Here is a 14,064-nt window from a genome sequence, read left to right on the forward strand (position 1 = left end):
TTCACAAAATCTTTATTCAATGACCTAAGTGAAGTTTGGTAAGAGGAAGCCCCACTATATAGACTTTTAAATTTCCAAATGAAAATTTATTTTGATACTTAGCCAGTTAACTTTGCAAACACATAAAATACTTGGCCATTATCAGATTTCACTAAAATTTGAGCTTTGCCAAAATATATATTTGGTCTAAATCTGTATTACTTCCTTTTTTAATGTTGGGGTTAAATGTAACTTTTACTTCTATTTTATCTTTATATTATTCATCTCTTTAACTGAAAAAAACGTATGTTTTTAAATATTCTTTTTGAAGATTGTTTTCCATTTATTGATGTCACCGTACCCCTATGACTCGTAAAACCTTTATAAGAAAACTTTGAAGCCAGGTGTGTTTGTTCTCTTCACTTTATTAAAGACTAAATTCAACAAAAAGAAGTGAATTATGTTGGACCACTATTAACATCATCAGTGTCACCTCTGCACACATCAAAGCCTCTAGAATGTCCCCTTTCTTTTCATCCAGCTTACACTTCAGCAACAATTCTCCCTTTGCTTTATTTTATGTATTTTCCTTCTTTTTATGTCTATTTTAATTTTTATGCCTGTTCCTCTAGAACATGATGTTCTGAGATTGTCATTCTGGACAGATGAGTCCTGAGACTTTTGTTTGTATCAAAGAAGAATTTGAATTTAAACTAACTTTAATTAATTACAATGACCTATAGTAGGCATTAGAGTAGCATCACAGCTAGGCCAGTAGAGCCTTTCCACAACTTAGAGAAAGCCCCTCTTTGTTTATACTATGTGTCCTTCACTAGGTTCATTGTATTTCAGCTCCTAGCCACCATTGTGCCTGAGTGCCTTTGAGCAGTGCACATATCACACCAACATGTGGTTAGTGCTACACTGAGGATAAGAGACACTTGATTTGCCTTCAAGGAATTTATAACTGAATTTTGGAGATAATAATGTATAAAATATGTAGTACTGAAAATACTAAATCTATGAAGTACTACAAGAAAGCTAGGGAAAATACCTCAAGACATTGGAATGGGCAATGAATTTTTGGATAAGAACCCCCAAACTGTAGGAAACAACATCAAAAATAGACAAATGGGATGTCATCAAACAAACAAACAAACTCTTGTACAGCAAAGGAAATAATTGACAGGAAAAAAAGAAATAATTTACAGAATTGGAGAAAATATTTGAAAATTACATATCTGACAAGGGGTTAATATCCAGAATCCACAAAAAACTTAAACTTAGTACCGTTAACAATAATAATTTTAAATGGATAATAAGCCTGAACAGAAATGTCTCCAAACAAGACTACAAAAGAATGTTCAACATCACTAATCATTAGAGAAATATAGTTTGAACTGACACTCAGATATCACATCACTCTGTTAAGAACTGCACTTGGCAAAAAGACAAATGGTAGAAAGCACCAGTCAGGATGCGGAATGCTCACCCCTGATGGGAAAGAGAATTAGCACAACCATTACAGAAAATGGTATGAAGGTTCCCCCCCAAAAAAAATAAAAATAAAAATAGAACTGCCTTATGATACAGTAATCCCACTCTGGTTTTATATATCCAAAGTAAATGAAATCAGTATATCGAAGACACATCCGCACTCCCATGTTTATTGTGGCACCATTCACAATAACCGAGGAAAGGAAACAACCTAAGTATCCATCAAGGATGGATGGAAAAAGAAAATGGGAGACATATACACAATAGAATACCGTTCAGCCAAAAGAAGAATGGCATTCTGTCACTTGTTACATCATGGATGGATGTAACAAATTATTTAACATAAAAAAGGTCAGGCACAGAAAAGCTTCTTATGTAGAATCTAAATAAATTGACGTCCTACAAGTTGAAAGTAACAATAGTGGTTACCAGAGGCTGGGCAAAATAAAGAGGAAGAAGAGCAGAATAAAATTGATCAACAGGTACTCAGTTCTGATCAGGAAGGAGAAATACGTTCTGGTGTGCTATTGCACTGTAGGATGACGATAGATAATGATAATGTACTATATATTTCAAAAAACTAGAAGAAAGATTTTTGAATGTTTTTACCACAAAGAAATGAGGAATAGAATTTCCCACTGCATGGATTAAAGTGGGGCATGAGTAGATATTCTGAAAACAGATGCAAGAGCTTTGTGCTCCACTGAGAAATGGATGAGGACAGTTTAGACTAACATGAAGATAGTGGCAGTAGATATACAAGATATGGAGCTCAGAGGGATTGTGAAATTCATTGATGTGATTATTGACAGAATCTGTGGGGTTAAGGAAATCTGGGGGATGGGGCACAAGAAAGCAGCGAGACTGACTGCAAGATTTTTGGCTTTGTAAGTAGGTGTGTTATAGTACTATTTAACTAAGAAACTCCACTTGAAAAACATGCCTGGAAATGCTGATGTCAGTTTGAAGTGTTGCATTCTAGGACCACGGAGACTTTCACGTGTAGCTGTCCAGTGGATTCCAGGGTATAAAAGGCTGAAGCTCAGAAAACTGTTCTTAAATGGAAAGTTTGAGAGTTAGTGGTTTACACGGCAATGATGGAAACCATAGTATGTGAAGTTGCCATGGGATCTGACAGAGTAAAAAAGAGAACCCAGAACAGAGCCAAAGATCAAAACACTGTCTTTTCCCTCTCACTCTTTTCCACCTAAGAATGAATGGGTGAAATCCAGGATAAAGCTATGGTTCATAACGGCTTTATCACCCCTCTCCATTTTACCCTTGTCTTTTATATTCTATGCTACTCCCCAAAACACACACAGAAACAACAACAACAAAAAAGCACACTAAAACAAATCTATGTGATAAATGAACCTTCAAAGAGTATGCCATGCTGAAAAGTCTTAAAAATATGGCTCTTGGGGCTGGGACTGGGCTCAGCAGTAGAACACTCGCCTAGCATGGGCAGGACCCGGGTATGATCCTCAGCACCACATAAAAATAAAGGCATTGTGTTAAAAAATATATAGATAGATAGATAGATAGATATAGATATAGATATAGATATAGATATAGATATAGAGTTATATATCCAACCTCCTGATGAAGTTCCTTTTATGCAGAGTGGCTTCTTCCCTACCAGAAAATTCTAGATTGCCCTTCCTGATGTTCTGTCCTATGGATTTCAGGCAAACCTAGCCAGCCCAAGCAATCATAAAACTAGTCCCTTGGAATCCATCTTTAATATACACCTCCTCCTTGACCTGCTCCTCTGGTTGAATCCTGACTCATACAAATTTTGTGAACTAGAAGTTGAGTGATGCATAACAATTCTTAAAAATGTGGAAATGACATTGCAATTGGATAATGGGAAGAGGCCAGAAAAGCTTTGAGAAGTATAATCAAAAATGCTTACATTGTCCTGAATAGAGTACAAGTGGAAATATAGGTGCTAATATGCTAATAAGAGCTTGGAATGAAAGAAAGAAGCTTGAGCGCTATTTTTTTTTCTTGAAATTTTCAGCCTCTTCAGTTTACAAAAGTTGCTAAAATTAGAAGATTTGCTGTCTGAATAGCATGCTCTGAAGAAAAAGCCAATGATGTGGCTGGACAACATTTATCTAGTGCCACAGAAAGATAAAAAAAAAAGAGCAGATATGCATTCATCCATAGATCTTCAAAGAGATTAGGTATAGTTCTTAGGAATATTAACAAGCAGAAATGCCTCTAGCTTGGAACAAAAGGAACAGATGGAGTAATATCTATGGCATCCCTAAATAGGTGGATAAAACTAATCTTCTGCAAAAATGTGCTACCTTTCAGGAGAAAGAAAGGATGACACCTAGGACAGAATTAGGAGCCCAGAAGGTAAAGAGATAGAATCATGACCCTCAGAGGATTCGGTTAAAGATTTGAAACCAAAAGTTGCCTCAATGACATAAAATTCCTTAGGATGAAAGATGCCTTTGTGTTTTCATTTTATCCCTTTTAAAATGGCAATGTCTACAAACTCTTGTCCTTTACCAACCTGCCATTTTATTTAAGGTACAAATAACTTGTTTCTTGAATGACACTGCTTCACAGATTGAGGTGAATTATGACTCAGAGGTGAATGAATTATATTGAGAGCCTGGTCCATACCTGATTTAGATAATTTAGATGAGGAGATTTGGGATTTTGAGTTGATGATGTTTAGATGAGCTAGTGAGGTTTGAATTGATGTAATTAGTTAAGACTTTGTGGGAAGTTAAGTGAATGAATTTTTTTAATGTGAAACAATATGAATGTTTTAGGGCAATCAGATAGACTGCAACAGGAAAAATAATGCCATCATCCAAAATGTGTTCATTGCTAATTCCCAGAATCTCTGAATAAGTTATGTATATAGCAAGGGTGAATTAAAGGAGCAAATGGAATTAAGAAGAATAGCTGACCTAAAATAAAGAGATTGTCCTGGATTGTTTAAACTAATATAGTAATATATTTTTCAGGGTGTTTTAAATGCTGATTATGGAGGTAGAATAGTCAGGTTCAGGGTGTTGTAATGTGAGAATGGCTTAACTGGTCACTGTTAGCTTTGAAGACAGAAAGGGGTCACTAACCAAGACATGCATGCAGGTAGCCTCTAGAAGGTAGAAAAGTCAAGAACATGAATCCTTCCACAGAGCCTGCCAAAAGTCACACAGTCCTTCAAAAATTGATTTTGGCCCAGTGAGATCCATTTTATACTTATGACCTGTATAACAAATCTATGTTGTTTTACCTCACTAAGTTCATGTAGTTTGTTACAGCAGCAACAGAAAGATAATAATTGATTTAGAGATACTTTTTTCTTATTGTTTTTATTTCCTGACTTTCCATAATGCCTACATTACCTTTGCAACTAATAGTAATTTTTCCTCAATTTCAGAAAAGATAAGAAAATTTCCCCGTGTTTCATAGTGAGTAGATAAAGGACAAAGGACTCAATTCTAGGGCTTCTGACTAAATCACGTATGCTATCCACTCTACTACATTTTATTGGTCAGCTTCATATTACTATAACAAACTACTTGAGGCAATTTACTCATAAAGATAAAAGTTTTCTTTAGTTCACAGTTCTAGAGATTCCAGACTAAGATTGGATTAGCCCACTTGCTTTGGGTCTCTGGTGAGGGCACCATATTGCTATGGGTGAAACAAGTATTGGAATAAGCCAATCACATCATGAGCCAGGAAGCAGAGACAGAGGGAGATAGAGACAGAGAGACTGAATGGCTGAGACCCATGCCATGATCCCTTTCAAGGGCACATCCTCAGTAACCCAAGGACCTCCCATTAACCACCAGCAAAGGTTCACAGCTCCTGCCTCTGCCACGATGCCTTTGATAAAGGCTCAAGTCTTTGAGGATTATTCAACACATAAACCATAGTATATGCTGACTTAAGGACAGGATGGTGAAAACATAAAAGGAATGGAGCCTGAATTTCATTTTCTAAACTTACATACTTAACCAAAAATGATTGTGCTTTCTTTAGTAGAAGGCTTTAGGAAAGCACTGAAAATACAAAAAAAAAAAAAAAAAAAAAAAAAAAAATGCCCATTCTAAAGAAGATTAAAGTTAAAATATGAGCAAATTAGTAAGTCTAAAGTTACTATTGACTTGATGCAAATTTCACTTCTCTGTTATGACAAGAAGCCTAACTCTTAAGATAAAGCTGCAAGTTAACTAATCAGAGAAAATTAAGTTCTGACATGGATGGGATCATATTCTGAGACACCTGACGTATCAGACAGAGGTCTTTCATTTTGGTGTGGCTATAAAAAATCACTAGGGGTATATTGACTTGAGAGCAGCATAATGAAATCTTTACATAAATTTTGTCTGGCAGCTGGGTGGAAGGGGACTCAAAAAGGGAAACGGAGTAAGAGGTACCAGTTAAGAAGACAGCTTCCTAGAATAGCAGTAAGGAACAACTTTTGGACAACTGTGGAAGAAGGCTATTTATGAAGGATTTTCAAAGAAAATATTGTCTTCCTAACTCTTTCACATGATGAAATGAAAGAAGAAATCATCTCTGTGATTCCATGTTTGTCATCTTGAGATGCGATATCACATAAGACAAAACTATGAACTCAGTCTGTCATGGTCAAGTCCTAAAGCAAAAAAAGCACAATATGATAATATTCTCTGAAATTAAATGCAAGTAGGTATCTCGTTTATTAAAGGTAACATTAATAAGAAACGAACCAGGCAATAATAAAAAAGAAAACATACTGAATATCTAGGGGCTTGTATTATACAGAACATGGGGCCAAAGTACCCAATACTTGAAAAGACATGAGGTTTAATCATTAGGAGATATTAAGTCAGTCCCCCAACAACCAACAAGCAGTTAGAAATAGTTTCAGATACTTCTTTCTTCTGACATATAAATCTGTCATCTGGTCCTAATTCCTAAAGAACATAGTTTGATCAATAACTATCACTACATTGTGCATCTGGCAAAGTGACTTCTATAGAATTGCATTAAAAACTGATGTAAAGTATCTAGGTTGTTCAATACTATTATGGTTTAGGTCTCCAAAGTCCCCCCAAAGGCCCATAGACTAAAGGCTTGGTCACTAGCTTGTGACATTAGGGTGAGAATAGAAGGTTTTGTAGTGGGGCCTAGTGGAAGGAAATTGTATTATGGGGGTGTGCCTTGAAGGACATAGGAGAATCCAGCCTCCTCTTCTTTTCCTTGCCTCCCAGCCACCATGAAGTGAACAAATTTCTACCATCACATGCTTTCACCATGATGTTCTGCCTCATCAGAGATCCAAAACAATGAGGCCAAATGACCATGGAGAGCAAACTCTGAAACTGTGAACCAAAATGGGCCTTTTCCTATTTTTTAAGTTGAATTATCTCAGGTATTTGCCATAGTGATGGAAATCTCACTGTCATATAAATATTTGAATTTTATAATTAAAAATTATAAAATATATACATACTATTAAAATCTGTCAGTAAATGTATCAGTATTGAAAGTTAAATGAAGTGTAATCCTTACCTTTAAAAACTTAAAATCTAGTTTTACCTATATACTCGTTGATTCGGGGTCAAGCACATTGTATTTAAAAATCTGGTCTTGGGAAAAAATACCTAAACATTGAGAAATGTTTGGAAAGTGACTTTTAATTAAATGCATTCAATTTCAATTAAGTTTAAATATCCACATTTCAGTTAAAGTTAGTGACACATAAATGGGCCTCCATTTTCTTATTTGATTGACTTAACTGCATCCACTTTCCTCTGTAGTCTAGGCCTTGTTAGAAAAATGTGGCAGATGTTGCCTGCCCTCTAGTGGTCACACATTGTATGTTTACATCTTAACATGAATGGTTTTGTCCAGAATGCATTTCATATGTCAGACATATTAATTTCATTAACTTTAAGTTTAAGATATTCCTTAATTCTTGATTTATCTTAACCAAAGTAGTCCAAAGTCAAATTAAAAACTTTCATTACACAGGAAAACATCACATATCATGTTTTCCAGAGTGTACTTTCAAACCACAGGAAGTTTTATAAAAGTAAGGGCCCCATTTCAATAAATGCAAAAGAGGAACATGCAGATGGAATCATCCTCAAAAAATGAATATAGTCTCACATTACGCAATGTGCTGTGCTAATATAGACCAAAAGGAGAAAAGAATATCTGCTTTATTAAGTGCTATATTAGCCAAGGTTCTGCAGAGAAATGGAACCAATAGGATATATGTGTAAGTGCAACCATAAAGGAGGGTGTTGGTGGAGATTTAAGAAATATCTTACAGAATTGTGGGACAGAATGTCGGAGGTCTATAAGCCAGGAAACTCAAGCAAGATATATGCTATAGCCTTAACCAGAATTTCTATTGTGGGAAAGCTCAGTCTCTGCTTATACTTTGAATAGATTGGATGTAATTCCCTCCATTATGAAAGATAATCTGCTTTGGTTTAAAGTCTGTTGGTTGTAAATGTTAACCATATCCACAAGTACCTTTGCAACAACTTCTAGATTAGCTTTCAACCAAATAACTGGACATTACAGCCTAGCCACATGGACAACTAAAACCAACTCTAAGAATTGCCAAACACAGTTTTAAATATTACATTTATTAACTCATTTTTTATTTTTACCACAGCCTTATGAGGCAAGTGCTCACTAACCCATTCAAAGGAAACTGAGACACAAATTGGTGAAGTAACTTGGTAAAAGAACCAGAGTAATAGCTAGGATGTAGGGAAGTTGAGATCTTACCATTCCCTGTCTTAATTACCAAGTGTTGTCTTAATGAATTGATAAACTAACTTTAATGAGCTAACCAGGCATACTAAAGAAAAAATAGAGTATAATGTAGAGTCTTGCCATCTTTGTCAAGTTTTAGTAGTTTCATTCACATCATTTTTTTAAAGATTTTTTTTAAAAAAAATAAGTAAATCAAGCTAAGCGCAGTGCCCCACACCTATAATATCAAGGACTCAGGAGACTGAAACAGGAGGATCACAGTTCAAGGATAGCTTCAGCAACTTAGCAAGGAGGCGCTAATCAACATAGTGAGAACTTGTTTCAAATTTTAAAATAAATAAATAAGAGGAATGGTTATTTGACTCAAAAATTGAAAAAGGGCTGGGGATGTAGCTCAGTAGTAAAGTGTTCCTGGGCTCAATCCCCAGTACGCATTCCCCCGAAAAAAGTAAATCAAGCAAGACAGTTAAGGTCACAATATATTTCTTCCTAATTGTGTAACTCACTCTCCCCTTTAAGAAGTAGCTCCTTCTCCAATTGTGGACTTCACTGTTTATCACTGTTTTTTAGACATATACACAAATTGTATAAATAGAAACATTATGTTACATTATATAATTTTCCTTGTTTTCGGCTTTAAGCAAGTGGTACAATATGGCATAGAACTTATACTTTGTCAAAAATGATGTTTCTGAGATTTATCTACGTTGACACACGAGCCTTTAGTTCACTCATTTTATTGTTCAGTATTTCATTGTTCACAATGTATTAATCCTTTCTACAGGCATTTGGATATTTCAAGTTTTTCACTAGTGTGGAGACATTCTCTATGAGGAACTGCAAAGATTTTCCTTTCTCTGAGAGATAGAAAGAAGAGGGAGGGAGAGAGGAGAGAAAGGAAAATGGTCAGAAAGATACAACATAGCTGATTTTGAAGATTGAAAAAAGGAATGCTAAGAAAAGACACGGGCAGCTTCTAGAAGCTTGAAAGGTAAATTTTCACAATGGGTCTAGTTAGAGCCATCTGGTAAAATTTTCCTTTTATCAAATGTGGTAAATCTTCATCTCTAGTAAAGACCCTAGTCCCTGGTTTGTCTGCTATTTACAGAACAGTTGTACTTATAATTTGCCTGGTATATTTTTTCCATCCCTTCATTTTTTCCCCTTTATACAGATATAGGAGGGTTCTCCGGAGGAACTGAAGCAATAGAAATATATGCATAATTATAAGAGTGTTATTTACTAGTTTGGCTTATAAAATCAGAGGCTGAATAGTCCCACTGTGGCCATCTGCAAGCTGGAAACAGGGAAATTAGTAGCTGTTCAGTCCAAGCAGTTAGACACCAAGAATAAGAGGGATAAATGACTCAGCCCCAGTCCAAGGCTGAAGGTCTGGGAGCTCCCTGAAGAGTCACTGAAGCAAATCCTTGTTCACAGACAGGAGAATCTGGAGTGTGACATACAGCAAAAAAATGCACCCACTCAGGAAGAGCTGATCACACATGGACATGTATGAGCCTCCCTCATCTTTATTTTTTTGTTTCATCTGGGCTCCTAGCCTGTTGCAGCTTATTGGACAGTGCTGCCTATATTCAGGGCAGGTATTCCCTAAGCAGTTCACTAACCCACAGGCAAACTATCTCTAAAAACACCTCCACAAACATACCCAAATATGCCCTTGATCAATTTTCTAGGCATCTCTCAAATCTAGTCAAGTTTTAAGATTGACCATCCCATATTGGGACAGGATGCGATAATTTGGAACTGAAGTGTCTCCGAAAGGCTCATGTGTTAAAGTTCTTTTGATGTGAACTGATCAATATAATCAATAAGTCATAGACATAGATTATAGATTATAGGAAGAAGGTAAGATAACATAGTTAAGGCACGATAAGACATAAGTTGATAGTTAACTTCATCAGGAGTAAGCCTAAGTAACAGTAATAAAGTCATGTAACGGTAAGACATAGGATTTAAGCCACAGGAAAAAGATACGGAACAGTGAAAGGTGATAAGTCAGTATGCCAGGATAGTAATAGATAAATATAGGTTGATAGGTTAACATAGATATTGGCAAGGTTAATATAACAATTAATAATAATAACAATTGTAAATAATAATAACAATTGTATTAGCTTGATCATGTAGACAGAAGGCTTATATATATATATATATATATATATATATATATATATCAGTAGTAAAATAATGAGTAAATGAGATAACTGCAAGCATCAAATAAGTTTCTAGTGCTGGGATAGCGGGAATGGAGTCACTGTGGCTACACAAATAAGAAGTGTTGCCTTGGACTCCATCTTAGCTGTTCTAGACTCCATCCTAGTTTTTCAGTTACAGCTCCTGTGTAGAGAGACCTGCATGATCCATTTCTGAGAAACTGAAACGAAATCTGTCTTCTTTTAAAAAATTGTTTTTTTGTACTTTGTGCCCCACAGAATGTACTCAACTCAGGATATGGTGGTGGTCGAGGTGAGTTACATCCTGGGTTGGGGTACATTTATGGGTCTACGGGACCTTAAAAGAGATTATCACCCCTGCTCAGCTGAAACTCAGGATAGTTGTCTAACACTTGTTGGGACCCGAGATGCGGTTAAGCTAACTGCTTTTTTTAGTTTCTGTAACTTGCTTGCTTGCATGTTGCTTAGAAAAGCCCCTGCGCTGTGGTTTTTATCCTGAAATTCCTAAGACACTGGCCAGGAAATCGCTGTTCTCCCACAGAGCATCAGTCTCAATGGGTGGGGGACAGTCCCTGGTCAGGTAAATAAAGCTCTCTTTTGTTTGAATTTGGACTTAGAGTGTTTTCCCGAGGCGGCTCCCCATGACAAAGTGTTGGTCAACAGCACGTGGCACTACTGGAAGGTGGTAGAACCTTTAGGAAGTGGGGTCTAGTAGAAGAAAGTTAGAAGGGGTGTGTCCTTGAAGGCATACCTTGATACATTATTATCAACCAAAGTTGATAGTGTACAATTGGGCTCATTCTTCATCTTGTACATTCTACAGATTTTGATAACTGTTTAAAAATATGTATTCACTATCATAGTATCATATACTATGGTTTCACTACCCTAAAAATCACTGTTTCCGTCTATTCTTTTATCCCTACAAGCCATAGAAATCACTGATCACTTTACCATCTTTTTATAGCTTTGCCTTTTCAGAATGTCAAATGATTTGAATCATACAGTGTGTAGTCTTTCAAATTGGTTTCTTACACTTAGTACTATGTATTTAAGGTTCCTACATTTCTTTGTATGGTATGGCCGCTTATTTCTTTTTAGCACTGAATAAATCCCATTGTCTGTCTATATGCACCATAGTTTGTTTGTCCATCCACCTACTGAAGGACATCCTAATTGCTTCTAAGTTTTGACAATGATGAATATTATCAATGTCTATATGCAAGTTTTTGTGTGGACAAAATTTTTACTTTTTTGTGGGGAGGGGGTAAATCACAACATATGCAATTACTAGTTTGAGCAACAAGAGTATGCTTTCTTTTGTAATAAACCAAATAACTCTCTTCTGAAGTGGTCACATTATTTTGTATCCTCACTAGAAGTTTCTTGCCCCTCCACATTTTGGACAGAATTTCGTGTGGTTGGTGTTCTAGATTTGGGCCATTCTAATAGATGACTAGTAGTACCTCATTGCCTTAGTTTGTATTTCCTTGATGATATATGATGTGAATATATTTTAATATGCTTAATTGCCATTGGCATATCTCATTTGATGAGGTTCCTGTTAAGGTATTTTGTCCATTTTTTTGTCCATTTTTAGTACCAGGAATTTTTTAAAGTCAGATCATTTGTTTTCTTATTGTTGAATTTTAAGAGTTCTTTGTATAAAAGGCTTCCTAGCCACATAAAACTATTAAGTAAGTTCATATACTTCATATTTTTCCTCCCCTATGCCACAGAGTAAAAATATGACAAATTATTTATTTCATTGAAATCCTTCAAAAATATGCAAATAATTTATATACATACAGATATATTATACACAATTTTATTAATATAAGTAATATAAATAACAAAACATTCAATAAAATGATATTTAGAAATGGAACAAATGGAGCTAAAGTGTTCTTTGTATATATTTTATATTATAGTCCTTTATTAGACATGTCTTTTGCAAATGTTATCTAATCTGCGACTTGTCTTTTCATTTTCTTGACAGTGTCTATCACAGAGCAGAAAGGTTTTAATTTTAATGAAGTGTACTTTATCCATCATTTCTTCCATGAATTATTCTACCATACCTTCATTTTTTAAAATATTTTGTATCCCTATATTTTAGAATTATCTATTATTACCACCATAAAGCCAGGATTTAAAAAAAAAAATTCAAATTGCCAATCTCTTTTTAAAAGATGAGTACTCAATCATTGGACATTAATCATAATTTTTAGTCAATTTATTTCTGCAATATTTTCTAACTTTTCTATCTTCCATTGTATTCCTATCTTTATTGTTATTTATTATTTATTTATTTATTCTGTTATTCATTTGTTTCCCTTTCTTTGTTCCTTCTTTTATTTTCTAGAAAGCAGTGTAGTTGTAAAGGCTCACCATGGAGTCTCTAGGACCACACAACCTAGGCTTCAATCATAGCACTGCCAATAAGCTCCCAGCTGCATGATCCTGGTTACTCATAAAAGAAAATACCTCCCATGCTGACATGCAGAAATAATTAAGAATGTAAATAAGAAAATCAATTATCACAGAGGTTGGCACTTTTTAAGTGTTAAATATTATTAATTCCTTATATGATTTTGGAAGTGATTCTGTTAATCTTTTAGATACCACCTTTACAATTAGAAAAGCAAACTCTAAAGCTAATTTCCATATTTGCTTTCCTCCCAAAGCATTATCACAGATCCCTGCTCTTAATCTTATTAATTGTTTTTGTCACTATTTAGTCCACTTTATTTTTATTTTTCCCAAATTATATTTTGTTATTTTTTTGCTTATTTAAATTTACTTATTTATCAAAATCTTGTAATTTCTCCTTTTTTTCTTGAATTACATCCTATAGAATTAGTTTCTTCAAAGACCTTACTGTATCTAAACTCTTTACAGTACTTTTCATCTGAAAAGGCCTTGATTTTGCTTTCACTCTTAATGGTAATTTAGAATTATTAATTCTAAGTTGATAGTTATATGTATTTCATGTTTTACTTCACAGACATATAAATTACATATTTTATATAGTATTTCATTGTCTTCTTTGTGACTTTTTTTATAGGCAATCTCTCTTCCAATCCTTTTTCCCTTGATATGGTGTTATTTTCATATTAGTTTAAAGATACTGAGTTATCATTTATTTATATTGCTTAACCTTATTTTACTTGTTGAATATTACATATGCTTAAGTTGTTGGGAAAGTTGTCATTTCAAATATCCTTTACACCATTTTCTCTACTGTAAACTTTATTATTTCTAAGGGCATATATTCTAAGTTCTCAATCTATTTTCTATGAGTTTTAACTTCAGTTTTCTTTTTTCTTTATATTTCTTTGCTGATTTCTGAGACAACACTCATCCAGGGATATTGTGACTTTAATTCTTGGAAAAGATAGTGATGGAATATACTAGTCAGTGATTTATAATGTTGTTTATTCGTGTTTCATTTTGTTTTATTTTAGTACCAAGAACTGAACTCAGAGGTGCTTAACCATTGAACCACATCCCCAGACCTTTTTCCAATTTTTTTTTTTTAATTTTGCAGCATCATCTCATTAAGTTGCTTAGAGCTTCACTAATTGCTGAGGGTGACTTTGAACTTGAAATCCTTCTGCCTCGGTATCCTGAATCA

This window comes from Callospermophilus lateralis, chromosome 16 (genome assembly GCF_048772815.1).
Source record: "Callospermophilus lateralis isolate mCalLat2 chromosome 16, mCalLat2.hap1, whole genome shotgun sequence".
Taxonomy (NCBI): Eukaryota; Metazoa; Chordata; class Mammalia; order Rodentia; family Sciuridae; genus Callospermophilus; species Callospermophilus lateralis.